Genomic DNA, 27,928 nt, shown 5'->3' with positions numbered 1-27,928 from the left:
GTGAAGTTTCGTCTTAATCTGTCTTGCCCTTCTGGAGAAGAAGATTTTTTAAATTTATTCATTTTCAATCCAAGATGGCTGCCGAACCTTGTGACCTATGATATCATAAATTTAAATTCTACTTTCCATTGTCGACCCGAACAAGTGTGTGAAGTTTCGTGTAAATCGGATAAAGTCTATTTTTCTATCCAAGATGGCCGCCAAACCATTTGACTTCTGAGGTAAAAAATTTTTTACCATGTATGCAGACTTGAGCGAGGAAGGCACTTGCAAATTTTCGTTTCGATGGCTTATGAAATTCCAGAGAAAACATTATTTAATATTTTTCTTAAATCCAACATGGCGGCCAAACCATGTGACCTATCACTTCGAAATTAACAAACTTGCATCGCATGCATGTCACGAATATAGTTCTGAAATCTCGCCTTCATTGGACCAGCGCTTCTGGAGAAGAAGTTTGAAGGTTTTAAGGTTTTTTCAAGATGGCCGCCAAACCATGTGACCTGTCAACAAGAAATTAACAAAGTTGAGAAAGAACCTCTTGGGGAATGTACCTGTAAAGTCTCGCCTCAATCTGTCTAGCCTTTCTGGAGAAGATTTTTTTTTTAAAAACACTAAAAAACAAGATGGCGGCCGAATTACGTCATCGATGACGTCACAAAAAACATTTTTGACGATGAATTTTGGCCTAGATGACGCTCAAAAAATTTCAGATTTTTTCCTATACGGCGTTCTACTTGACGAATTTTCACCGGTATATCGCTTCACCTATGACGTCACGAAAAATCACACGTGTTCCCCATAGTGAGCTTAGTAAAATGTATCAAACGAAAAATTTTTCCATTGCACGGTTTCCGAGATACAGATGTCCAAAGTTTATCGCTTTTTTCAAGATGGCGACCGCACCACGTGACCAATGACGTCATAATTATAACGTGATTGTGCTATCAAAAAAGATACAAACTATGGTGAAAATTTCCTGTCGATCGGCCTTAGTGTCCCAGAGAAAATGATTTTTAAAGCGAAAAAGGGTACAAAATGCCGGCGGAAAAATAATAATAATGCGTAATAATAATAAACAGAAGAAAAACAATAGGGTACCCTGTACTCACAGGGTACCCTAATTATTGCAATGAAAGAAAATCATGAGGTAAACTCAATCTAAATTCAAAATTAATGAGGTACCTCTACACACAGACTTAAATTCGGACAAGGGGCCCCCTCACCGGAACCGGAACTCCTGCAAGGTTCAATGCAGGCTTCATAGGGGAGTATCTACGGAGGGTATCCATGCACCCGCCCCCTGCCCCCACCAAGACTCTACCAAATCAACTTTTTCATTTTCCTTTTATGGTCCCATTACACATTTGAGATGTTAACAAAAAATATTTCCCGGCGTTCTGGCGATATTCAAGATGGCGTCCAAAATGGGTAAAATCATAGAATACGGTATATAGCATCTCAAAAAAGTGGCAAATTGGAAAAATCATCATTGGGATTTGGTTACTGGTCATTAGTTACTCGTTTCTGATAATTCAGCTTTGTTGCCATTTTTAAAAATCCAAGATGGCGTCCAAAATGGCCGCCAAATCACAGACAATTATATATATAACAGCCAAAAACTGTGACAAAATTGTAAATTATTCATTGAAATAATGTGTTTCTCATCATTAGTAACTAATACCTCATGATTGCATTTTGTTGTAATACTTACATTCCAAAATGGCCTCCACAATCGGCAAAATCATACAAAATTGTATAAAACAGCCTGAAACTAAGAATAATATACAGTAAATTTATATTTGGATTCATTGTAATATATGTTCCTGATTCATAGAAATAATAGGCCTATGTGGTGATTTATGTTTTGTTGCCATCCATGCAATCCAAGATGGAGTTCAAAATGGTTTTAAAAATGGTAAAATCATTGTTAATATCAAATGTCAGCTTCAAATAATCATTAATGTAATAATGATAGAGGTGTAGAACCATGGAGTATTCCTCTTGTAATTCTTATCAAGGATGTTTATTATTGTTATCATACTTGGAATTGAAGATGGCGGACAATTTGAAAGCCAGAAAACACACACCCACACACCCCCACACAAACACACCCCGATGCACTTTTAATATTTGCATACACTCAAGTATTATGTGTACTACTCTTTTTAAGTGTATTTTTTTTCTCTTTCCAGGTTAGATTAGTTAGCTTAACAAGACCATAGCAAGTCAAGATGTCAGACAAGCAAGAAATAGTTAAATGTAATTGTCAAAAGAAAGTTGTTGAAATGGAAAGAAAAACACAAACGGGAACATTGTGTCATTCATATGTCTGGAATAAAGCATGGATCGTTCACATATTTTTCAGACTTGACGAATCCAAATGATAGATTGGCACTTCTCAAAAATATACGGGATCGTCGCTTAGCTGAACCACCAGGTTCTTCATATCGAACGACAGATATCTGTCAGGGCATTTCTGATGAGATCCAGGAGAATGAGGGCTATCACCGAGGATGTTACCAAAGATTTACCCTGAACCGACATAGGTTAACAGCTAGTAAACCATCTAACGATCCTGAAGCTCCTGGACCATCTACCAGCCAAGAAGGAAGGGTAAAGTCCAAGAAAGCATCAGAAGAGATCATTTTTGAACCTGATTGTTTTTTCTGCAATACTGAAGGCCGAATCCATGTGAAAAAGGCAGGCATCGACACAAAGGAAGGCACCTCTTCATTTGAACGTGATGGATGGCAGAAAGTGCTGCAGATAGCAGAAGAGAACAACGATGAGTGGCTCTTAAGGTGAATCCAAGGATTTGATTTGATTGCAGCAGAGGCCCAATACCACCCAAAATGCAGAAAGCAGTATACAGCCAATTATCAGAAACTAGTAACTCATGATCAGGAACCAAATCCCAATGATTATTTTTCCAATTTGCCACATTTTTGAGATGCTATATACCGTATTCTATGATTTTACCCATTTTGGACATTATCTTGAATATCGCCAGTGTCGGGAAATGTTTTTTAGTAAAAATCTCAAATGTATAACAGGACCAGAAAAGGAAATTGGTCCACCTTACCCTAAAAAAGTTGGTTTGGTAGAGTCCTGGGGGGAGGGGTGCACGGATACCCTCCATAGATACTTGACTATTACCGTTCCAGCCTTACCACTGACCGACTCACACCTAATTAGCCTATGAAATAAATTAGGAGGGGCTGTGGGAAGCGAGCCGTAGCTAAATTACCTATTCTCCTTCACGTTCTACCCCCTTAAACACAACAATTCAAATATTTGCAAAACTCTTGGTTCCTCACTCCTAACTCCTGGGGTAAGGAGAAAATGTCAGTAAATACACAAAAATCTAACGTAGGATAAAACCTTAATCAAAAAACTTTTTACCGTCTATTCAACCCCCTCCTAAAGACTGCGTTCCTCGTGGATGCCACAATACCCAATGCTAGCTGTGGAGCCGTCCCAACTTACCTATTCAAATATCCGCGAGCCTTGTCTCTCTGGTACAGGTTATTGACCTGGATTAAGTGAGCCTTCCCTCACACACACTTACAGATAAACCCAATATCAATCATTCATTCCAACCTTGCAAGACCATGGCTGAAATGTTATTACACACATGTGTGATCCCCAACTAGGAAGCGGGGAGGTACCGTGCATCAAAAATGGTGGGGCCTGTTCCAGTTGTGGCACCCGCAGTCTAAAAACAAGTCGCCTGACTTACCTTCTTTGCCCCCCCCCCCTTTTCAACTATTCGGTCCCTGACAGCCAAACAGCTCTTTTGCTGTACGTCCCGTTGAGGAGGGTCTCCACACATCCAGGCTCTCACGGCCTCATACGGGTTTCCTTACCGCTGGTCGCCCAACCAGACATCCCCTCTGATGGGTCCCCATTTCCAGACACTACCAGCTGCCAGGGACAAATGGCCTCGGGGGGTGGGGGGGGCATAGTCACTGCTCTTCCAGAGCTTGAGCCATTCCTGCGGACCTACACAACTTCCCCACCCACACAATCCAACATCTCATTTTCTCCCCTGTTGCCATTCAATTCTCAAACAATGGAATGCAAAATGGTGATCATGTTCCTTTACTGCCATGGCCTGCTTACATGTTATACTCATAATTCGCATTCATTCTCCAAAACAACGCAATTCTTTACACATAACAGACACCAACTTCACAACAAGATAATTCTGGTTTCCAAACCAATCTCTTTACCGACGATTGAGTCACTCGTCTGCTTCCATCCTAATTACCCATGTCCCAATTTCTAGCAAAACTGAACCCTTGGGACAGGAAGCAACGAGGCACCTTACCTGAAGTGTAAGTCGTCGCTGGTTGGTCAGGTCCAAGAGTGTCATCCACCCCTTGTAGCTTTCTTCGCACCTTCTAATTCACCCCTGTGGATTCGTTGCTTTCAATGTCCCTAGATTCCAAACTACTCTTTCTTTTTCTTCTAAATTTGCCTGTTATTCCAAAATCTTGAAGAGCACCCTGTCTAATGATTGGGTGTAATCTTAGACTTCAAGCACACCCCCGATGAGGAGATGTCAGAGATTCAGATCAGCCACAAGAACTGTGTCTACTAACATTCTTGCAAGAGGAAGCAGGATCTCTGTCTGGAACCCCTCCAGGATCTAGTAGACCCAAATTTCTCTCATCCACTCCCAGAGGCCTACATCCTCCTCCAGGGTCCGGCAGACCCAAATTTCTCTCATTCACTCCCAGAAGCCTACATCTTCCTCCGGGATCTGGCAGATACAGATTTATCTCATCCACCCTCGATCAGTGCCTACATCCTCTTCCAGGATCTAGTAGGTCGAGAGTTCTTTCCTCCATCTCCAGAAGCCTGCATCCTCCTCTGGGATCTGGTAATCCGAGAGAACTCTGGTCTGTCCCCAGAGGCCTGTACCCCCCACCAGGATCTGATAAACCTGGAGTTCTCACATCCTCTCTCGGTCGATGCCTACATCCTCCTCCGGGATCTAGTAGTCCTAGAGTTCTCTCATCCTGTCCCAATGGATGCCTGTATACTCATCCAGGAAAAACTGTGGCCACAGCTTAAATTCAGGCAGACATTGCCACAGCCCAATGGACCCAGCCAAAACTGCATCTCCTGGGTGCACTAGGCCGAGGGTGGAACAAGGCCATGACCAGCTGACCCACAACCAGCATGAGGATAACTCACAGGCACGCATGGACGCCAGCAACTGCACTCTTCCATCCACGATAGACAAACAGCCAACATGGTTAACGCAAACGCCATCACCTGACCTTGGGCTGTTATGCTCGTCTGCTCGGCTGCTTGCGATGAGAGTTGGAATGAGTTGAGATGTGTTTTGGCCTCGTGCAACTCTTACTCCAGCTTTTCTGCTCGAATTCCCTGTTCCTTTTCTTTCTGTTTGCATTTTTTCCAGCTCCGATTTTCTTCCCACCAACGTCTCTTCATCACCTTCTGGGCTTCGCTCTTGAATGACTGCAGTTCAGCACTCAACGCTCTGATCTGGCGTAAGCTATCTATCAGCAGATCTTTTTCATCAGGTCCTTCTGTAATGCTGGGTTCCTGAACCAGCAAAGGCTGTGGTTCTAGTTCCGGTTCAAGTTCTGACTTCTTCACCTGGAATCACCACTACTGGACTCACGTGCTCAGTCAGAGCAGATTCCCTCGTTTCCGGCCCTTGCTCTCCATCGCACCACAGTTGCTGCTCTGTGAGGTGGGAGGCTTGGAGACTCGGATCTGGCACAACCTGGGTGAGAGGTGCCAGATGACACCGTCCAGCCTGTCATGAAGATAGCACGCGCTAGATCCAAAGATGCTAGCCCTTCTTCAAAACGGCTGAGCTCACTGTCCTTGGCAAACAGCTCCACTGTCAGTGGAAAAACAGCACCAATGCCACTCTCTCCCAGAGCAACAAGTTCCCCCATCCATCACTGCCAAGCCAGGTGGAAGAACCAGCCACCTAATGTGGCAGTCAACTTTCCTTATGTTCAACATGATGTAGATGGTCACAAGCCAACCACAACGGTCATGACGGTGCCTCCACACGCGACCAAGCTCCCCCATTTGAGCAACTGGAAGCGAGGAATCCTGCGGAACATTGCGGTTCCCACCGCACAAAAGCTTGTGGAACAAATTGCAGAACTTCCAGCTGAGAACAGAGTTGCTGGAAAAGGAGAAAGCGCCTGCTACATTCTAGACGGTGTTGGCACCTTGTTTTCGGTGGGTGCCCAAGATGCAAATGCGGACCTGTTTCTTTTCCAAGCCTGCACTTGACTCACTTTGGCCCAATTCAAGATGAGCCTCCTGCAAGAAGCTACCATTGCTGCAACTCTCCTCCACAACATGTCCTGCAAGTGGTTCAAACATTGGCTCTGCCAAATCTACTCGACCTTGTTCAGTAACATCCCCAATGTCAAAGTGCAGTAAGTTCAACCCAACTTCGAACAAGTCAGTCAGTCTTAGCATGGTCTCAACAGAACCATCAACATCACCATTGAGACTAACAGAAACTTTTTGATTCTATCACCTCTCCCTTAACGGTATTGTCCCAAGTGTTCAGCTGCTCCTGTAACATCTCATCCATTCTTTCCGCACTCAATTGCGAAGGAAAGCCATTTCGTCATGTCCTGATCTTTCATGCCATCTCCTAGCTACGTTCTCGTCTCTCGACCGCGTACGTCCTTTTCTCTGCACTCAACCCCTCTTCACATTGACCTTGTGCGTGCGCTCCCAATTTCTCGTGATTACTGCGCAACCAACCCTTCTTCTTCGATGTCATGCCAAACAAAACTCCTCCTCTTCACGTGCTCAGGGCGTAGCCTGCTCGCACGAAACTTGGGAAGATGGGGCCTCTGCCCCCTCGGCACGTTTTTCTTGTTTGTTGTCATGGTTTTGGTTATAAATACGCAACTCCTTCATGGTTGGCTAAGAAATGCAAAAACGTAGGAATAGTTCACAGGGGGCAATCACATATTGCGGGACATTGTCCTTAATCCCTAAGTTAACACTGCACCATCACCCGTGTGGTGACATGTAACACTTAAGCTCACACTCTCCCTACTTAATTACATCGAGATGTCTCCTACACGCCCACAGACCAAGCAACTCTACTCAATCCTAACTTTCCTATGAAATTCCTCCAGATACCCCACAAACATAGCACTATATATATATATATATATATATATATATATATATATATATATATATATATATATATATATATATATATATACATATACATGCATACACACATATATAATCAGATTAGGGTGGTTGGGACTATATATATTTTAAGAAGAAGATGGCACTTCCAACCAAAAGCAAACCAGGTCTACCCAGCCAATTTGAGTAATAAGCAAGAGCAGACCTGGTCTCAGGAAGCATTTCACCTGCTTCACAGCAGGCTTCCTTCGGCCAATGGACCCTGAGTTCCGGCACGTGTCTGGTTTTTATTTTCAATACGACCGTTCATTTCCGATCAGATGCTGGTGCTCGAGGTCAAATGGAGGAGTGCTTTTTATTTTTATTTCACAAACCTCAAGCAAAATAAATGTCAAATCATATAATCGATTGGCTGCTCTGCTCTTTTTACCTCTGCCACCAAGGGTGAAGGAGGTTATGTTTTCACCCCTGTATGTCTGGATGCCTGTTTGTTTGTTTGTTTGTGTACAGGATGTCTCAAAAATTTGTGGACAGATTCGGATGGAACTTGGTGGACACGTTGGGTGTGTGACCACGACGAATTGATTCGATTGTGGTGAAGATCTGAAACCTTGATTCTTCACCATTGAGAGATAGTGCTCAAAAACGATATATAGCGTGAGATTTCAAAAATGTATTGATTGGGCCCAATATGTTCTCATGGATCAGGCATTACAGCGCAGAGGTATGCGCTCAACCGAGTGCCCTTCTAGTTTTTGTTTGTTTTTGCTTGCATGTGATTTGGTGTTGTATGTGTGTGGGTGAGCATGCGTGCGTGCATGTTGTTGTTTTTGTGTTTCCGGGGCATAAACTTGGCTGGTTTCATGGACGTCATGAGGTGTGCGTTGTGCGGTTGTTGGGGATGTCGTGCTTGGGATAGAGTGTTGTTGTTTGTTGCTCACCTTATCCAGCTGTTTGCACCATTTGTATCAGAGGTGTGTATTGTGTGGGTATGTCCACCATTTCCCCCAGTTAGACCGCCCTCTCGGCTCTTAACATTCTATGCTTCCAGGATCAACCTGCGTCATTTGTTCGGCATCGTGCCTCGGACAAGGGTCCCATCAAAGTCACATTTGTCGCCAGATTGCAGTCAATGACTTGCTATAGCTGACTGTGTCACCTTTCCAAGCCTAATTGCTCTATCAAGTAATCCTCTCCAAGTACGTACCAAAGGCTATGATAAAACTCCACATGGAGGCCATTGTCTCCCAGAGTTTTATTTGAGGCCAGACTTTTGATGGCAGAGGACAATTTCTCCAGGCTCGGTGGTTTCTTTAAATGCTCCTGCTGTTCATTGCTCAGTCGATTTACTTCGGTGGCCGAAGAAACCGGCCACCTCGTATTTATCCACCGGTAGCTTTCCAAAGAGCCTGGAATAATAGTCCTCCACAGCCTGAGTAATCTGGCCCAAAATCAGAAAGAAGGTCTCCCTCAGTTCTGATTTGTGGAAAAAAAAGCCCTTTTCGCTGGCACATACTTGGGAAAAAAAAATACCTGGTACACCTTTCGTTCCCCTCTAATTACTTCCCTCTGCTCAGGAAGATGATGGTGCTCACCTTGGCTCGAAGGAGGGAAAAAAATCCTCCCCTTCACCTGGTTGATTTTTTTCCAACACATCGATCCCTTCGCAGAGTTTCTTATGAAAGCGTTGAAGGTACATCTGCATGCGCTTCAAACGCTCGTTTCCCTGCGGCCCTCATTCGCCCGGCCGAACAGAAAAAACGCTGTTGTCCTATTTTCACCTCCTCCCACCAAGCTACTGAGGTTGGGAAGAGGCACCTAATTTGCCAATCCCTATACTTCCGAACAGCCCGCAAAAGGCAACAGTTAAAGCCCGCAAAAAGCTTCCAGAGTTCAGAGCATTGGCCATGCACCCCATATATTTCTACCCCCAGAGACAAATGGCAGTGATACGATATGAAAAGGTCACCGTGTGAAGTACCAGATCCGTGTCGCCAAAGTTTGGTGACAAAAATAGGAATCAATCCCAGCCCGACTGGTAACAGCCGTATTAGTCCAGGTGATATTACTCATTTCCGCACCCTTGTCCCTCAACCTAAAATCCTGAATAAGCCCTTTAAGGGCTTGCGCTGATGAGTCTTGGACCAATCTGGTCACATCGATATTAAAATCACTCCCAACAATCATTGGGGCAGAGGTAGAAAGGAGGAGCTCCAACTGGTGCAGGAGCTCTACTCTTTCACATGCTTTCTGAGGGGGATACACTTGGACCAGGATCAAGTGGGGGGGGGGGGGGTGACAACACAACCATCCTGAGCGATGTCAATCGCCACAGAATAATTTCATCTAAACTCAGGACCTCAACATCTGGGCTCTTAATAAGGAACCCTAATCCTGCCACACTGTTAGTATTACATCCAGAGCAATATTACTCTCCATATTGCCAATTTGCATGGAGGTATCGATACTCACCATGCGAAATGTAGCATTCCTGCAAAAGGAAGATGTCCCATTCCAAACTGCGTAATTCTTCAAAGATAGCGATCCTCTGGACCTTGGGGGTATGGACTCTGGTGGCCAGGGCTATAGGCTGGGGAAGGGTTAGAATGAGATGAAGTTTGGGGGAATGGTGGGAGGTTCTCCGGCAACTGGCTGTGGCCATCCCCGACTGATCCCGACACCTTCACCGAGCGGGTGCTACCACTCACCTGGATGGGCAGCATGGCGTATGGGGGACGTATACTTCATCTTTGACCCACCAGAAGTCTGGAGGACTTCTGGAGCATTGTGCTTCGTATTGGGCCATCCCATCATGGCTGCCCACCTTTCCCTCTGGAGGTCAGGGTCAGCTCGGATCTGCTCTTTCCTCATGGCACTCGCTGGCATGTCATGCACCAGGCAGTGAGCTATGACTTCTGTGTCCTCTTCCATCTAGAGGTCTGCTCAGTCACCAGGTAAGTATGCACGACTCAGTGTGTCGGCCATATACATTTACTTCCCAGGGATAAACTTCACATCTAGCTCATGGTGCTGTAATCTCAAGACCATTCGCTGCAGTTGTGGGCTCGTTTTCTTGGGTTTCTTCCTGAGGGGTTTCTTGAAAATTGCCTCTAGAGGACGGTGATCCTATCTGCGCATTCACACATTTTCCATACACATACTTGTGGAACTTGTGGCATGTGTAGCAGATTGTCAACAGTTCCTTTTCGATCTGCACATAGATTTTTTTTCAGTGTCCGTCATGGACCTCGGTGTGTCGTGAACTGGCAATCCCACCTGGAGTAGACAACATCCAAGCACACTCCGGCTGCTTGGACTGTCTCCAGCTTGAAGACGTCATAGTATCTCAGAATGGGTTATGTTGCCACTGCTGCTTTGACCTTGTTGAGACTGTGTGTGCTCTGCTTCACAGCTCCAGGTTGCATATTTATTGAGTAGTGCAAGAAGCAGTGTCATTATCTCAGATTCATTTGGTATAAACTGTGCTCGCTTTTTGACCATGCCCAGCAGGCTCTGAAGTGCTGGCCTGTCTTGTACTGTGGGCATGTCAGCATTCACTTGGATCCTTAGATTTCTTTGGATTCAGCCCCACTGGAGTGGTGATGTTGCCCAAGTACAGCACTTTAGGCACTCACAACTGTAGCTTGGTCCTGATGAACTTCACCTGTTGTTGGCAAGCTCCCTGCATGACCTTGTGCAGGATTTGGTCATGCTCTGCCGCAAGCTCAGCGGCAATGATCATGTCATCGGCGATAATCTGTACATCAGGAATGTCGCCGAATGCTTCCCTTATGCATAATTTCACTGGCCGTTAGTATTCCGAAAGGCATGCAGCAGAATCTCATCCTACCCCTGGGTGTGTTGAGTGAACAGGTAGGAGGACTTGTCGGTCAGCTTCACATGTCAGTAGCCATCTGCGATGTCAATGACTGAACACCTTGTTGTTCATCTGCCTCTGCATGTCGCTTGGTGTAGGCAAATGTGCATCTCTCTCGCTTGATTGCACAGTTCAGCAGTTTTGGGTCGAGGCAGATTTTCATGCAACCATCTGGTTTTTTTGGTGATTACAAGGTTACTAACTCAGTCAGTGGGCTTGTTGACCTTGACCACTATACCGCATTTCTCCAGGTGCTCTCAAGTGTCTTTCAGCTTCTCATACTTGGCATAGGGAATACGTCTGGCTGGCTAAACAGTCGGTGTGACATCTGGATCAAGTCCAATACCGTACTCCCACCAGTACTGACCAGTACCTTTGAACACATCTGTGTATTGCTCGAGCAGCCTCTCCTTAGTCAGTGGAGGAGGCTATCACGCACAATAGTCTATTGTGCCTGATGAAGCCGGCTACAAAGCCAGCAAAACGTTGCCCGAGACCGGGTCTGCTTTCACTTTTTTGCTCAAATTAGCGGAGTCGATCAAGTTTTTTTACTTTTGGTTGGAAGCGCCTTCTTCCCCTTTAAAAAATAAACTATATATATTGTTGTGGGCTGGGGTTCGGCGGCAATAGACAACCATCAGGGGGAGGTCTCCACCGAACACCCCGGAATTGAAAGGTTATCACCCTGGATAACTCCGGAGTCGACAGGCCACTTAAAGGACCGTGGTCGCCAATATTTTGACGGCATGAGGTAGGTTCCACTTGTCTATTCCAATTTACCTAAGTACTCACGCCGTCTAACTACCGGGGAAACCACACCCTCGGTCGACTCTGTCCGAACCGAGTCGCATGTACCGACTCGGGTCCGGCGTACCGAGCGGGAGTTACCAGAGCCGCGCCGGTCCCAATGACAACTAACGGCACACGGCCTCCCCAATTCCCAATACGCACCGTGCTAAACCAATGAAAGAGTGACAGACAATGAGCTGGTACATTGAACAATTGGGGGTTTATTTATCATGGGGGCAGTGGAGCACAAAGAGCAGAGTTAAAACCGAATACGAGAAATGCAATTTACAAGGAACACAGGCACTTAACAGTTTCTAATTACAGAACGGCGACGCACGCGCACGCACACGCACACGCACGCACGCACGCATGCATGCACACACACACGCACACGCACACGCACACGCACACACACACGCGCGCACACACACACGCACACACGCACACACGCACACACACACACACACACACACACACACACACACACACACACACACACACACACACACGCGCGCACGCGCGCGCGCGCGCACGCACGCGCGCACGTACACACACACACACACACACGAAATGGACCCCGTCGGGTCTTTATTTTGGCCTTTCGGTTCGGAGAGAAGGCGAGCTGAGGGCGAGAACCGACGCTTGCACCTGTCTGCCTCGTGCGATCTGGTCGAGCTTGTCCGGTCACGGGACTCGAACCCACCACCACAATGCAGCACCAAGCACCATGGACGAGGGAAGGAGTGATGGACGCCAGCAAGCACGAAGGCGGGAGATCACGAGGCTGTGGTGTACTGATAGAAGATGCTTAGCAGGCAGACACGAGCGGGGGAACAGTCGAGCCGGGCTGTGTTGCACAAGTGCGAGCGCGGGCGTACTTTGCCCGTGGCTCCCCTTTATTACGTATTCAGCACACGCACAAGCCGGGCGACTCCAGCATTACTACGACGCCTCAGGCGGCGCGCACACCCTATACCCCTGGCAGACACGATGACCACCACGACCACTCCTCCCCTCATCATGCCCCACCCTGCATGCACGCAGGCTACACCACACTCCTCCCTCCTAAAACTATGATTATTAAATGATCACCATCATAATAAGCATAACAGCACGAAGGACTACGGTATAACAGTAGACAAGGCACAAAAAAGAAAACAGCGAAGTATAACAGCACATCACATCATATAATGCGTGGAAGCGAGCTACTGGAGAAGCACAGCAGCACTACACAGCGAAAACGCCCCCAGGCGGCTCATGCCTACATGGCCCTTGGCGAGGTCGCGGCGACCTCCCGAGCGAGCAAACCTCCCCCGGCACCATCAAACGCCTCCGGCTCACAAGGCGGCACATCTCCCCCAGGCAGACCTGAAGCAGATAAACATTCCGAGGTCGGAAGCCCGCTGTCTGGAAGCCGTAACGCCAGCGCCAGACTCGATGGACCTTGGATGGGGGCGCTGAACAGCGCCGCTGGCTGGACGCAACCAATGCTCCATAACAACCCACGCACCACAATCAGTTGAGATGCCAACGCCCGTCTAAATGGCCTTGAGCGAACACAGAGAGCTGCGCCCCCGGCGCCAGGCACGTCTGACCTTGCCGCAACCAGAGGTGGGGGTAACGCCGACCAGCGCACCAGTCCTGGCTCCGAGTCGATCTCCGAGACCCACATGGCAGTTAGACGGTAGCAATTCCATTTAAACCACACCTCAACCATAAGCTTGTCATAAATTAATAGGAATAACATTTGAACCATTGCAAACTCATTTTTCCGTACAGCGCGTTCTCTTGATAAAATCCCAGCACCTGACAAAACAACCACCCGTGGCCTGGGGCAACTGGAGGCCAATAAACCCTCTTTATTCGCCCCACCTCTCTCAAAGCCCCCACATCACATTGATCATAATACAAAACCCATCGATTGATCTCTGCCAAACCCACTCTCACACGGGAACTGTTGGCATTTATTTCAACAACGTTAAACCGCATCACTCGAGCAATGAAAAACAAATATGCAATGAACAGCAACCCACAACCCACATCACGAGTCCGCCTCTTGGTTGTTTCCTCGATGTTGTGACTCGCGACTTCCTTTAACGCCACGGGCTCACCGCAACCCGTTGAAGCTGCTCGAACAACACCGCACCTCGCACCATGCACGCCGCCGACGCGCGAGAGCCCATCGCGAGAGCTGGCACGGCCCCTGCTGCTCCCGAACCGCACACCGCCGTTGCAGGCAGCAATGAACGGCCGCTCCCGTTGTATCGACGCGGCTCCCGCCGCCAGAACCTCGCCCTCGGTACTCGACGAAAGCATCGAAGAGAGCACCGGCACACCTGAAGGTACGAACTGGAGATCCAGCCCGAGGTGCGCCAGCCAGTCCCGACCCAAAAGGACGGGCCCCTCCCCTCGCACCACAAGCACCGTGAGTAGGGCGCTTCACCCCCGGTAAAGCACCGAGACGTCGGGCGCTGCAAGCGGCGCAACCGCTTCGCCGGTGTACGCGCGCGATGCGCGGGCAGCACGAGTGGACTCAATTCAACACCCGATCAGTGCCCCGATCACTTCGACATTCACTGGCATCGGTCCTGTCACCGTAGGACCAACTGAAACCAGGCTCAACATGGGCAGCATCTCCCGCTCCGGGTCGCTGGAATCTCCGTGCTCAGGCTGCAAAACTCGACCCGGGGCGTTACCGTGCACGCCATGCACCGAACACCATACCGGCGGTAGGTCTTGACCCGGGACGGAAGGATCGCTTCGCACACCGCCATCTATGACTGTAACGATGGGCGATGACCCTCGGCCCACACACCGTAGACGACCTCGAGTGCTCAGACCGCCGTCCGAGTGATTGCATTGCAACGCTCGCCCACGACCCGCGCCGCAGACCGTGCGCGTGGCCGTGCGTGCCTGGCACATCGTGCTGACCTCCGGACCACCTGTTGCGCACCGACCATCGAGACCCCGGACATTCTTCAGAGCTTGCGCGACGTCCCACGCCGCATTCGAGCCGAACCACGTGTACTCGTTCTTTAGCCGTGGCTTTGCAGAAATCATTCCCCCGATCTGTCGTGCCTCAATAAAACGAACACTGAGCGTGGCCGTTGCCCACTCGACGTGGCCGAAGTCGATTCCGACGAAGGCGGGCACGCGTTCGTGCGCCGTGCACTGACCCTCTGCCATGCTCGTGCTGGCGAGACCCTTGGCTCCGTAGCCTGGAACCGCACGGGTCATTCGCTGCCGCCCTGCACACGCCGATCTGAAGATCCTCGTCAGCCAACTGTGGTGTACTGATAGAAGATGCTTAGCAGGCAGACACGAGCGGGGGAACAGTCGAGCCGGGCTGTGTTGCACAAGCGCGAGCGTGGGCGTACTTTGCCCGCGGCTCCCCTTTATTACGTATTCAGCACACGCACAAGCCGGGCGACTCCAGCATTGCTACGACGCCTCAGGCGGCGCGCACACCCTATACCCCTGGCAGACACGATGACCACCACGACCACTCCTCCCCTCATCATGCCCCGCCCTGCATGCCCGCAGGCTATACCACAGAGGCAACCGGCGATTAAGCCCAAAAAAGCTTCCCCTGATCAGGCGACACCAGGCGAGGCAGACCAGACCCAGACCCAGACCCAGACCCAGACCCAGACCGCCAGACAGAACGTGCCGATCACACTGCCTCTCTTGAGGTGGGAGGGATTTCTCTCCTCGCCACTTGCCTCCCGATTGGACGGTTGCCTCGTGCGATTCGCTGGCCGTCCCTCATTGGACAGGCCCACGGTAGGCGGGGCAACTCCCACCTTTCTGGGGCGGAGTCGGAGCTGAGGCGATTGTAACTCCGCCTCCCTCCTCACCTCAGGTCACGTGCGTAATGGCGACGGTGGAGTGAGGTGACGGTGCCGCTGTTGTTGTTGTTGTTGATGTATAAATTCTAACGAAAAAATAACTCGTAGCGCACACACGAAATTCCCATGAGACAGAAGGTAGGATTCTAACTATAAAGACATACTTATCGAAATAACTGAACTTAGGGACTGCTGTCTGTGTGCAAAAGGCTTCCAAATCTGTAACAATATACATATATATTGTTACGAATTTGGAATTCAATTTCACACAACATACAGGTTCCCTTAATCAGCTATGTCGTCGATAAGTGCATGTTCCCGAGATAGCTCACCTTCCATTGTTTAAATGTTTTGAAATCGATTAGATGCGCTGCGGATCGATTTAATAGTTAGGGAGCGAGCAATGGAGACGTCCCCTCCCCCTCTTCTGCGAAGAGGAAGAAGAACCCTGTGGTGACGTCAACAACTCCCTCCCACCCGTGGTTGAGCGAGGGATGGATCACGAGGGCATGAGTCACGCCGGGTGCGGGGGAAGGGGTGCAAAGGATAAAGAGGACATCTTTTCTTTGTTCAAAAAGAGTTCGTGGGAGTCCCGTTCTGAGTCCCGTGGGCTGAGTTCGTGGGAGTCCCGTGGCAGAGTTCGTGAAGAGTCCCGTTCTGAGTCCCGTGGGAGGAGTAAGCTTTTTCCTTCGGAGAGAGCAGTCATTCAGCAGGCCATCGGGTCCTGCTTGGCTTGCATGGCTTGAGGCCTCCGGAAGCTTTTTTGCTTCGGCTGGCTCAGTGAGCTTCGGCTGGCTCAGTGAGCTTCGGCTGCTGCTTTGTTTTGGAAGGAACTTGAGCTGGTTGTTCGGCTCGAGCTGCGAGTGGAGGCTTCTTCCTCTTCTTCTTGGTTCGTGGAGCTTTTCGTTCTCCATTTTGTTTCCCGACTTGGTGCGACGCGTCGGCCTCTTCTTGGAGTTGGATCCTCGGGGAAGCGATGATCGACAGGAAGGATCGGCGCCTCGTCTCACCGGCATGTGTTGAGAAGCGCGGGAGGATTCGCAGGAGCTCGGGAAGGATTGCGGTGATTGGATCCAGCTCGCTCTCGCTGGAGCCCGGGTCCGGACAAATTGAAGACCACACGAGGTGGAAAGGTTCGAGTCAAGCTCTGAGTTTCAGCTCACCTGTCCTCCGAGCTGGAGCGTGTGATTAAAGGCCTCAGCCACCGGTGTGTGTGTGTGTGTGTGTGTGTGTGTGTGTGTGTGTGTGTGTGTGTGTGTGTGTGTGTGTGTGTGTGTGTGTACGTACGTGGGCCCATCTAATAAGTTGGAACTGCTGTTAAGTGTAAATGACTGTACATAATAAGCAGACGGTTGTAGTTCTTTTGTTGCTTGCATAATTGCATACGTGTTTTGCCTTATTTAATTGCATAATTGTTTCATTATAATAAATGTCCTTGTGTGAATGTAAACCTGCTCGTTTCGTCCATTCTCTCATTGACTGAACATTTCGTGAGTTGGGGGTTCGAAAGCCGTTGGTTTGGCGTAATAGGGGGACATTTGGACCGACGGTTCTCGGCGATTACGCCGCTCGGAATCGCGCACGGACAGGCTCGCCTCGGCGGTTTGTTCCGTACGAGATCCGTCGAGGGTGGAATACCCCGGCAGTTGGATCACGTGGGCATTTAGGTACATTGAAGATTGGCAATCGACCCTACCCCGCGTGATCTGTCGATTGGCGTATTTCGGTTCTTGTACAAGGACCCGTCGCTCGGAGTTATCCCGGCGACGATCTATATTCTGGGCGATCGGTCGGGCTGACTCGACTTGCGGCTCCGTTCAGAGCGGTCGGTTGGTGGCCGACCCCCCCCCCCCCCGGCCTGTAACTATATATATATATATATATATATATATATATATATATATATATATATATATATATATATATATATATATATATATATATCTCTAAACATGAGGAGTGTGACGAGCACTCCGCTGATACCTATTGGACACAGTCCACACCAAACCATCGCCTCCAACACAGAGGCTTCGGCCCAGTGACTCTGTCAAAGAGACAAAGATTAGATGGTCATCATCAGTTAAACCTCAAACGGAACCACCGATCTGGATTTCGGGCTTATTGCCCTCATCAGGATGGTATACTATCAGTTTGCAATAACAGGAACAATTGTCTGGGTGGCGGACGGATGGTTCTTCTGTGCGGATTATGCGGTTTTACCGTGTGATACATAATCCGCGGCGATGCTCACCATAACAGTCAGGAGGTATGTGACATATATACATATACATATACATAGGAAGGCTTATGTTGCTTTTCATGCAGCTTTCTTCTGCAAGAAGAGCATGGAAGGAGTGGATTTCTTTATAATCTTTTCCACCTGCGGTAATTGATTAGGTGAGAGCTGAATCGTTATTTCCTCCAATTATGGTTTACAGACGTGTGTGTGTGTGTGTGTGTGTGTGTGTGTGTGTGTGTGTGTGTGTGTGTGTGCGTGCGTGCGTGCGTGCGTGCGTGCGTGCGTGCGTGCGCGTGCGCGTGCGTGTTTGCAAGGATAGCCTAGAGATATACAAACTTGCCTCTGAACTATATAGCCTGGGTTTGAATCTTGACCCAGCTGTAAAATTTCATCCTGGTATCTCGCAGATATGGTGAGGCATCAATGTGTGTGCCTTCCTTGGATGGATGTTAAATTGGCCATTCAATGTGCCAGAATTTGTTGGTGGACATAAAAATCCCATGGTATGCTTCAGGAAGAGTAGTTGAGTTATCGCCAGCACCGTGAACAAATTCTAAATTCCTGCTCTAACCTACTGTGGGCAATGAGCGGCGCAGCCGCGCTCCCAGCAATGATTCAGGCAGCAGCCACAGGATGCATACAAAATGATTGAAAACATATGTGTAAGCGTGTAGATGTGTTATGTGGTTTCCGCTGAATCAACTCAAGGAGACGAGTATTTTCTGTCGTTTCCACTGAAGGAAAACCAAGTAACTTTTCCAAACGTGCAGATAATACGGCCTAACTATTCCAGCCGGCATTTCATAATCTTTGTGGTTGTTGTTCTTGGAGTCACCCCACTTGCCTGACATGTTCTGATGTTATGCGTTGCAACCATTGTTGCTCGTTTGTGATACCTTAGATGATTCTCACACATCTATTGTGGAAACAAGTCGGCTTTCTTTACGGCTTCTTCAGTCGTACAATATCCAGCATATCCAGATCCAAGGGACTAAGGAAAGTGCACACACTTGGTATTACCATCCATTTTTGTCAATTCTCAAGCCACTGTGCAATAAGATAGGCTTCCTCGAAACACCAAAAGCCTTTGAGGCCGAGCTGTGCGATTTGTTTCTCCACATCAGAGTCCATTGCTCCCAGATGAATATATAGCTGACATGAAGTAAAGGAATTCATTAACTGATTCAATCACCTCATGCACACACACACACACACACACACACACACACACACACACACACACACACACACACACACACACACACACACACACACACACACACACACACACACACACACACACACACACACACACACACACACACACACAGGGGAGCCTTGTCCTTCACTCTGATCTCTGTACCAGTTGGCATGTGTTTGATCTCAAGAATGCCAACGGAGAGTCGCAAGTCACCCACTACCGACTCCCTGCATATACTTTGTCATGCATCCAGTTTGGGTTCAGGGTATTGTTTGTATGCACATTAATGCCATGACACACACACACACACACACACACACACACACACACACACACACACACACACACACACACACACACACACACACACACACACACCGAATAAAAGTGGGGGGGTGGTTATTTCAAGTGCAAATTGTGGAGACATGAGTGATGACTGGGCGAGTCTCGCCCCTTGCAAATTGCTGATTCTCGACGCTCTTTGCTGTGCGCGGTGCATTCTGAGCATTTATCGCCTTTGCCATGTTTCTTTGAAATAACTCAACTCAAAAAAGGGGTCGCTTTTAATTTTGAACCTCTTTCTGCAGCCAAAGTTTATGACCGCACTCAAAAATGAGATGGAAACATGGATTTCATACTTTTATTGTGACTTCTACTTTTCACCCAATTTGTCAACGTCCACAAGTATGCAACCCCCCCCCCCGTCCCAAAAATGCACAGTGGTAGTCCATAAATAAGCTTGGTAGGGGGCTTCATGGTTTCATCCTTCTTATTCCCCATTTATTCGTCCCATATCAGTTTCACCGGAGGGGACTATAGGTTTGCTCTCTGTCTGTCCGTCTTTCCATCTGTCCCACGTGTGTTTTTTTTTTTCAACTTTTTTTTCCCATTCCCTATAACATATTCAACTGAAACTTGGTATGTCACTTTATTATGATAAGTTACAGAAGAAGTTCGATTTTCTGGGTGTTTCATCAATTTTTCACATAGTTATGTCCTTTGTATTTCTAACCATGATGTCGGCTTTGAGCAGGTCTGGAATCAAGAAGGATTCAGAAGCGATGAAGCAGTTACACAATCATCGCTAAACAAGCTGGAACTCTTGCCTCGAGTCTCTCCTCGTGACCACAAAACTTTGCAGAAGTTTAGCGACACCATCGAGGAAATAGAGGCCGCCAAAAACGATGGTTCCCTTCCCGAGCTTGCAGCTTTGGATATATCTCTGTTCCTCAAACCAATCAGATCAAAGCTTCCACTTGACGTCGTGGATCATTAGAGGATTGGCGCATTCAAGTATTAAAACAAAAAAGCCCACAATGTTACATTTCTGCCATTTTAGATGGTCACATCATTCATTTGGCACAATGCAAAGATTCAAAATGACCTCCGTCTGATGGTTGCCTCGAGATATGATTACAGATCATGTTCTTCAGGTACCACGAATAACAATGTCTGCTTCACTAGTGACACTCGTCCATGAGTGATAGTTAGCAAGACCGAGGTCACAGGTGAATTGCTGCCACGGATTGTCGAGCAACATGGCAGTTGTGTGACCATGGCATGGCAGTGACCATGGCAGTCGCGCCACCTGACAATCAGCATGCTCGTCGTCGAATGGAAGACCCGCAATAATTCTGCCCCATTCACAGGACCAAACATCCTCTTACGCATTGCACAACATTCAAAGCAAAAACATTGTGATCCAAACTCGTTCCTTCTTAACCAATGGGAAATATGAACCAGATGTGCTCTGTCAACTAACCATTCACCCAAGGAATGTCAAGGAGTAAAATTGCATTGTACTCACTGCGGCAGCACCCGTCTTTGCTCAGCACTTCATGATGCCACTTGTGCTTCCCTCAACGGACCAGGGAGGCAATTTATCAGGGACTCTTCAAACCCTGAGAGAGTTTCGGATGGGCTTAGAAAACATGGCGAGGAACAACACTCGGTGATTCACATGTGTCCAGATATTTTATGGTAGTGGTGGATCCAGAGGAATTCTCTTTATTATTATTATTTTTTTTTTTGTATACCTTCTTGAGGGTTGTATGAGAGCGAACACACAATGCACAGCAAGGGGGGCATGAGCCAAGAGGGGCAGGAGTGGGAAGGACAAAACAGTGGGGAACAGAAACATTAGATCTGTGGAAGGGAGAAGGATGGGGTGGGGAACACGGGGAATACAAGATGCACACTACAGGGACTTTCAGGAAGGAAAGCAGGGAATTTGAAGGAGGTGGGTTTGGGGTGGAGTAATGGGGGTAGAAAAGATCGAGGATTTGGATGGGGGGGTGATAAGAGATGGTGGTGAACAGCTGTTTTGAAGGCCTGGAGGGAAGAATGGGATTGAACAGAGTGAGGGAGTTTATTCCAAAGGTGGGGAAAAAGAGGAACGCAGGAGTGAAGGTGAGCGCAGTGATTCGTGATTTTGGTAGTTTTACCAGAAGGGGGTTGTTGGCGGATCTTGAGCTCCTTGCGGAAATATGGTGGGGACAAATCGCAGACACAGCAGGTGGGGGGGGGGACGAGACCGAAGAGGAGACGGTAGAAGACAGAAAGACCACCGACCTGCCTGCAGTGAGAGAGTGAGAGGCCCAAAGACAGCCTCATCGCAGGAGATGCCAATGATCTGAAATGCCTTGGTTTCCACAGCGTGAAGCCGAGAAAGGTGGGAGGTAGGAGCACCAGCCCAGAGGGGAGAGCAGTACTCCATCAGGCTGCGGACGAAAGCTTTGTTCGTGATCAGGAGCTCAGGTTGGCTGAGGAAGGACTTTGCACAATGGAGGATTCCCAGTTGGCAACTGGCTTTGGAGGCCAGGTTGGAAATGTGGCTTCCCCACGAAAGATCATGGTAGATCATGAGACCCAGAAGCTTGAAAGAAAGGACTTCTTCCAGAGGATTGTTGAGAAAGTGGATGGCGGTGGGGGTTCCAAATGGTCCATTTGGAGAGACATAGTGAGAGTGTGAGATTTGTCTGGATTGAAAGACATGTTCCATGTGTTAGACCAGTTTGTGATTTTACCCAGATCTATAGTGAGCGATGAAGCTGCTGCTTGTCGGTCTGAGGGATGACAGATGGTGCGGCAGAGGGTGGAGTCATCAGCAAAGAGGATTTTTCAAAGAGTCAGAGAGATCGTTGATGAAAACCATAAAAATAACAGGGCCCAGAACGCTACCTTGAGGAACTCCAGCCTGGACAGGAAGAGGTGATGAAAGAACTCCATTTAGGGCCACACGTTGACTGCGACAGGAGAGGAAGTCTGCGAGCCATGAGTGGAGATGGCCTTGGTACCATAGGAAGAGAGTTTGGTGAGCAGGGCAGGGTGCCAGACCATGTCAAAAGCAAGCAATATGTCTGGGGATATGGCTCTGATTGCATGTCTGCCATTGAGGACCTCCATCCATTGTTTGGAGAGCAGAAGCAGCATATCCAGGGTAGAGTGACCTGCTCTGAAACCAAATTGATGATTGGAAATCAGGCCATTGGAGAAGAGGAAGGATTTAATTTTGGAAATGATGATGGATTCCATAACTTTGCTGATGATTTGGAGAAGGCTGGTTGGTCTGTTGGTGCAGAGATCTGTTTTTGCACCGTTTTTATGCAGGGCAGTGATGTATGCTGATTTCCGAGCAGATGGCAGATGACCTTGAGCAAATGAGAGAGTGAATAGAGCAGACAGAGGGTGAGCAAGAGCAGAGGAGCAGGTTTTTAGGACATGTGGGCTGATGCGTCTGAACCGGTTGCAGAATCTGAGTCGAGGTTTGAAAGCAAGCCTTCCACCTTGTCAGGATAAAAGGACACAGAGTCCAGGGACAGTTGGGTATGACTGAGTAAGGTGGGTACAGAAAGCGATGGGTTTCAGGCACAATGTTTTGGCATTCATCCTTTTCACGTGTGGTATCAGCAGTGCGGCCATTTGAGGTAAGGGAGAGGATAGAGGGGGAACATACACCAGAAACAGATTTGATTAGACGCCACCAGGATTTGGAGGAGGGAGAGAGGTTTGAGAGTTCAGACTTGAGCTTAGAAAGATGTTGTTTTCTGGCTCTCCTGAAGGTAGATACACATTTGTTCTGAGCTTTGTGGAAGGAACTGAGATTGCCCTCAGTTGGGTTTGCTTTGCTTTCAACTTACCTTTGCAAAGGTAAGTTGTTTCAGAGCAACTGCCTCAGCACAAGCTTCAGTGAACCAAGGGCAGGAGGAAGGGTAGGACAACTAAAGATGAGAGGGGATAAATCTGTGCATGAGAGAGAGCAAGTTTCTTTGAAAGAATTCCCAGGATGAGTTGATGTTGGAGAAAGTAGTGATAGGAGACCAGTCTAGAACTTTGATGGCTGCTTGGAGACCCTGCCAGTCGGGCTGAGTTAAATGCCAGACTCGACGGCGCTGAGGTGGTTCTCTGATAACAGACAGAGAGATGTCCACTTTGACAAGGACGTGGTCAGAAGAACCGACTGGAGTTGAGGAAGAACAGATATTTTCAGGGAAATTTGTCAAAATCAGATCCAGAAGAGATGGAGTACCATTGGTTGAGATCCGGGTCAGGAAGTTGACCGATTGAGTCACAGAAAGCTTTTGCTAAGGTGCCATGACAGTTGAGAGAGGTACACACACCAAGCCAACTGGCATGACGACAATTGAAGTCACCACATATGGGGAAGAGAGAGTTTGGATGAGAAGATAGAAGTTGGTCGATGTTTTCGGATAGTGAGGTCCAAATGGAGTTATCACTGTTTGGTGGACGGTGTGGTACACATATATACATGAGGTGGGAGTGGAGGGGAAGCCGTAGCCAGAGGTATTCCTGTAGGTGTGGGGGAGTGAGGGCAGTGCTTGGAGAGTGAGGAATAGAGTCTTTGATGAAGAGAGCAACTCCTCCACCAGGACGAGGCTCAGGTCTGTCATACCGGAGGAGGGAGCAACCAGGGAGAGATACTTGGGAATGAGAGACACCCTGAAGGAGGAAAGTTTCTGTTCGGTCGATTATGTCTGGTTTGTCAGTGGCAACGTGTGTTGAAAGATCTGTAAGGTTTGAGCGAAGGCCCTGGATATTTGAGGTCCACACTGTTAATGAAGAGGGATGGGAGGGGAGGGGGAGGGTCGTACAAGGGAGGAGGGAGGGGGAGGTAAGGAGAGTTGGTGAAAGAGTGTGGGGGATTGCAGAATTGCTTGGGGCGGGGGGACCGGATGAGGAGGAGAAAAGGTCTGTGGTGCTGGGGGAGAGAGGGGGCAGAAGGCAGTTGAGGATTTGAGGAGGTGGAGTGATGAGAGGACAGGGGAAGGAGGCAGCTTTGTGGATGAGAGGGGGGCAACTTTGAGAAGGGTGAGTGAGGGTATGAATAGTGGGAGAAGAGTGAGGGGGGAGTTTTTGAGAAAGGTGAGAGGGAGGCTTGGAGGGAGAAGAGTGTGATGGTTGCCTTGAGAGGGAGGGGTGAGGAGGTGAGTTGGCAGTGAAGTTGGAAAAAAAGAATGGTTTATGGAAAGCGAACATTCATAGCAAACTGGGTTTTGAATTTTTAGTTTAGAGATGCGATTAAACACATTTCTTGAGGCATACAATAAATGCGAATTAAGAGAATGGAGAGAAGAAACGTTTTAACAGTTGGATTTTTTTCGGCAAGGTATGAAGGAAAGGTCGAATTGAGAGCAGTCTGTTTAAATAGAAGAGTAGTGAATTATGATACAGTAAAGAGTACCACACGTGTGAAAGAGGAAGATGAAGCATTATAAGAGATCATTTTTATTATTATAATTATTATGATTATTATTATTGTTATTGTTTGAGAGAGTTTTCATCAGATTAGTTAATGGAAATGTTGAAGACAAAATCGTGAGGTGAATTTGGATCGGTAAACGCAGGGGGTGGAAACAGATCACGTGGTTACTGGAGAAGCACGTGGCTTTGGGAGGTGTATCGTCAAAATTGAATTTATTTATTTATTTTAAATAAGGATTGCTTTACCTTTGGAAAAGGGAAGGTTTAAGTATAGTAAAATCGTGGAGGTGTGTGGTGAATTTGGAACGGTAAACGCAGAGTGAAGCTGATGGGTCGATGAAACGTTTCAGGAAGGGGTGGTGGAGAGACACGTGGTTTCAGGAGGTGTATATGTCGAAAGGATCCAGGAAGATTATTATTTTTTGATGTATTTTTAAAGAACAGGTAAGATTCGGGAACGAAGGTTGAAGGAATAAATTTTGAAGGTAATGGCGAAAGTGGGTCAGCTCAAGTAGAATAAAGATGGTGTGCCGGCAGGAGGAAGAAGAATAAGAGGAAGAAGAAGATGGATCCTGACTCGTGGGTATGCAAGGAGAAACGTAGTTTTTTGTTTGGGTTTTAAGACAAGAAACAATGTTGAGTTGAGAGGGATGGGGGGCGTTGGGAAATCGGGGAAGATAGGAATTGAAGGTAATAGGGAGAAAATATAAACGATTGTACACCTCGAGGGGAAGGATGGGTAGGCCGCAAGGAACCTGTTAAAGCAAGGTCAACGAAAACTCACAAAATAGCACGATTTTTGAAACAAAACCGAATTAGGAACACACAGTAACATGTAGGTGAGAAAAGAAACAGTTAAAATGGGACAAATAACGACCCGAAACTTAACTTTGAGATCGTCAGCAGAGAGCCCTGAGAGAACCTGCCGTCACTCCAAACCTAGAACCGGAAATCGTTCTTTTTATTCATTCTTTTTTCACAATTCTATATTCATTCTAATTCTTGCTTTGTCTTCTCTTTCATCTCCTTTACTCTATACTCCTCTCTTTCGTTATCTATTTGTCTAAGGAGAAGTGAATTCTTGTGGAAATTTTTCTGTAAGGTTCACTCGGCTGCACCTGGATGGGCTTGAACGTAGTGGAGTCGCGGCTGAAACCTGAATCCTATCCAGGTTCCTCCAGATGACTCTATCTTTGCTCTTTACTTCTTCGGGTTTCTTCTTGGTCTTCCGTTTGGTTGTTCCAAAATCTGAAAACTTTCTGAAAACTTATGCTGTGTTGGATGACCAGTCAAATTGGTCTCTGTGTTGCTGCAAGCTCTGACTACTTTAACATGCTAAATAATCTCGTCCCCTCTGAACTCTAAACCTGCTCTGGAACTAATGCAGCCAGTTGAAGGCATGTCAGGAATCTTTCGATGAAATCGTCAACTTGCCGGTCCTGGAGCTAACTGAGTGTAATGCTATTCCTTGTAATTCCTCCGTGATTCCAACACTGGAGGTTGCAAGACTCCACTCGCATAAACGTTCATCCTATCTCTGAAATCTTTCCCAACCTAACTCAGAGGCAATCATCTTGCTGTTAATTGTAAGAGATGCTCCTCAGTTGCTGAAGGTCAGATAATTTCAAAATGGATCTCGGCTCTGTGGGCACAGCATATGGACCTTGGATGGGTGATAATTGGTGATGTATACCTGGACGGCGTCCATAGCCCTGAGCGAGTGGAGGCCTATTGTACCCACGTTCTCGACAATGGAAGGCCATCTGTCTGCTCACCATCCCCTAATCGTGTCACCGTCAGGGTGACATCATCCTACCACCTCATCATGTACCTTCAAGTCAGCTCTTCAGGAGATCCTGCGATCACAGGGCCTACGACGACAGGGTCAGCAGTGACGTCTTTCAGCGAACAAGGAATGATGACAAGCTGGGTCGCTTCCTAGAAGCCAACCGTTTTCTCGCTATCATGGAGGACTGATTCATCAGGAATGACAATGGCAATTTGGTGGCTCCGTTACCTTTCCGAGATGATGTAAAACTTCCAGACAATTGACCCTTTGCAATCAACCATTTAAAGTCCCTTTGCAAACTTCTGGATACGAAACCAGCCCTTAAACAGCAGTACATGGACTTCATGGCTAAACTCTTCGCCAAAGGCCATTCTGAGTCTCATTCAAGAGGAACAGAGGCAAAACGACCATGATGGTATCTTCCTCATTTTGCTGTATTCCATCCACGCAAACCTGACGGTATTCGTGTGGTGTTTGAAGGCAGTGCTACCTATCGTGATGTCTTGCTAAATATGGTGCTACTTCCTGGTCCAGACCTCGTGAATAGTCCCCTTAGGGTATTGGTATGTTTCAGAGAGGAACCCATCACCATCATGACCGACGTATAGCAAAGGATTCATGAGTACATCACCTTCTCAATGGAACTACGTGGCAACCGACATTAACCCGGCAGATCTGGCACCTCACTCCATAAAAGCCTACAACCTGATGGAGTTATTGTGGCTTTCCAGGCCAAGATTTTTCTGGAATTTTGAACTACCCATTAAACTGACTTTGCCTGCTGTTGAGTTGATTGACGATGCAGAGTTTCATTCCATAGCCGCATTGGCGACCAAGCATGAATGTTCATTGGGAACACAACGTTTCACATGTTTCTCGAAGTGGAAGTTAAACCCCCCCCCCCATGCATCACATATGGGTGGAGTCACCCACAAGCTCCTTACTACCAACCTGGCAGAGGTATGTGCCATTGTCAACGCTCATCCACTTGTACGTCTGCAGATTCAGATGTGCCAGAAATCTTGACACCAGCGGCATTACTTACCATGAAGACAATGCCTCTTCGTGCACCACCAGGCGATTTTGATCATCCTGCAGACATCTTCGGCTGCCAGTGGTGACGTGTGCAGCATTTGGCGAATACCTTATGGTCACGATGGCGCAAAGAATATCTTCTGACCCTGCAACTTCGTACGTGGTGGAAAGTCAAGAAACACAACCTTTGTGTCAGTGACGTCGTTCTGCTGAAGGCGGATTCGTACAGGAACACCTGGCCCGATGG

At 47.7% G+C, this 27,928-nt stretch overlaps 1 protein-coding gene across 11 annotated transcripts in view; it reads left to right on the top strand.

Moving 5' to 3' along the window:
* ABCC12 (ATP binding cassette subfamily C member 12) overlaps window positions 1-27,928 on the top strand; it is a 192,921-nt gene that overhangs the window by 24,585 nt on the left and 140,408 nt on the right. The gene's annotated exons all lie outside the window — the stretch shown is intronic.

The sequence above is a fragment of the Eptatretus burgeri genome, chromosome 11 (genome assembly GCF_056783735.1).
Source record: "Eptatretus burgeri isolate ZD-2024b chromosome 11, Ebu_testis_v1, whole genome shotgun sequence".
Lineage (NCBI taxonomy): Eukaryota > Metazoa > Chordata > Myxini > Myxiniformes > Myxinidae > Eptatretus > Eptatretus burgeri.
Note: the sequence above shows the minus strand (reverse complement) of the source record. Positions and strands in the feature narration are given on the sequence as shown.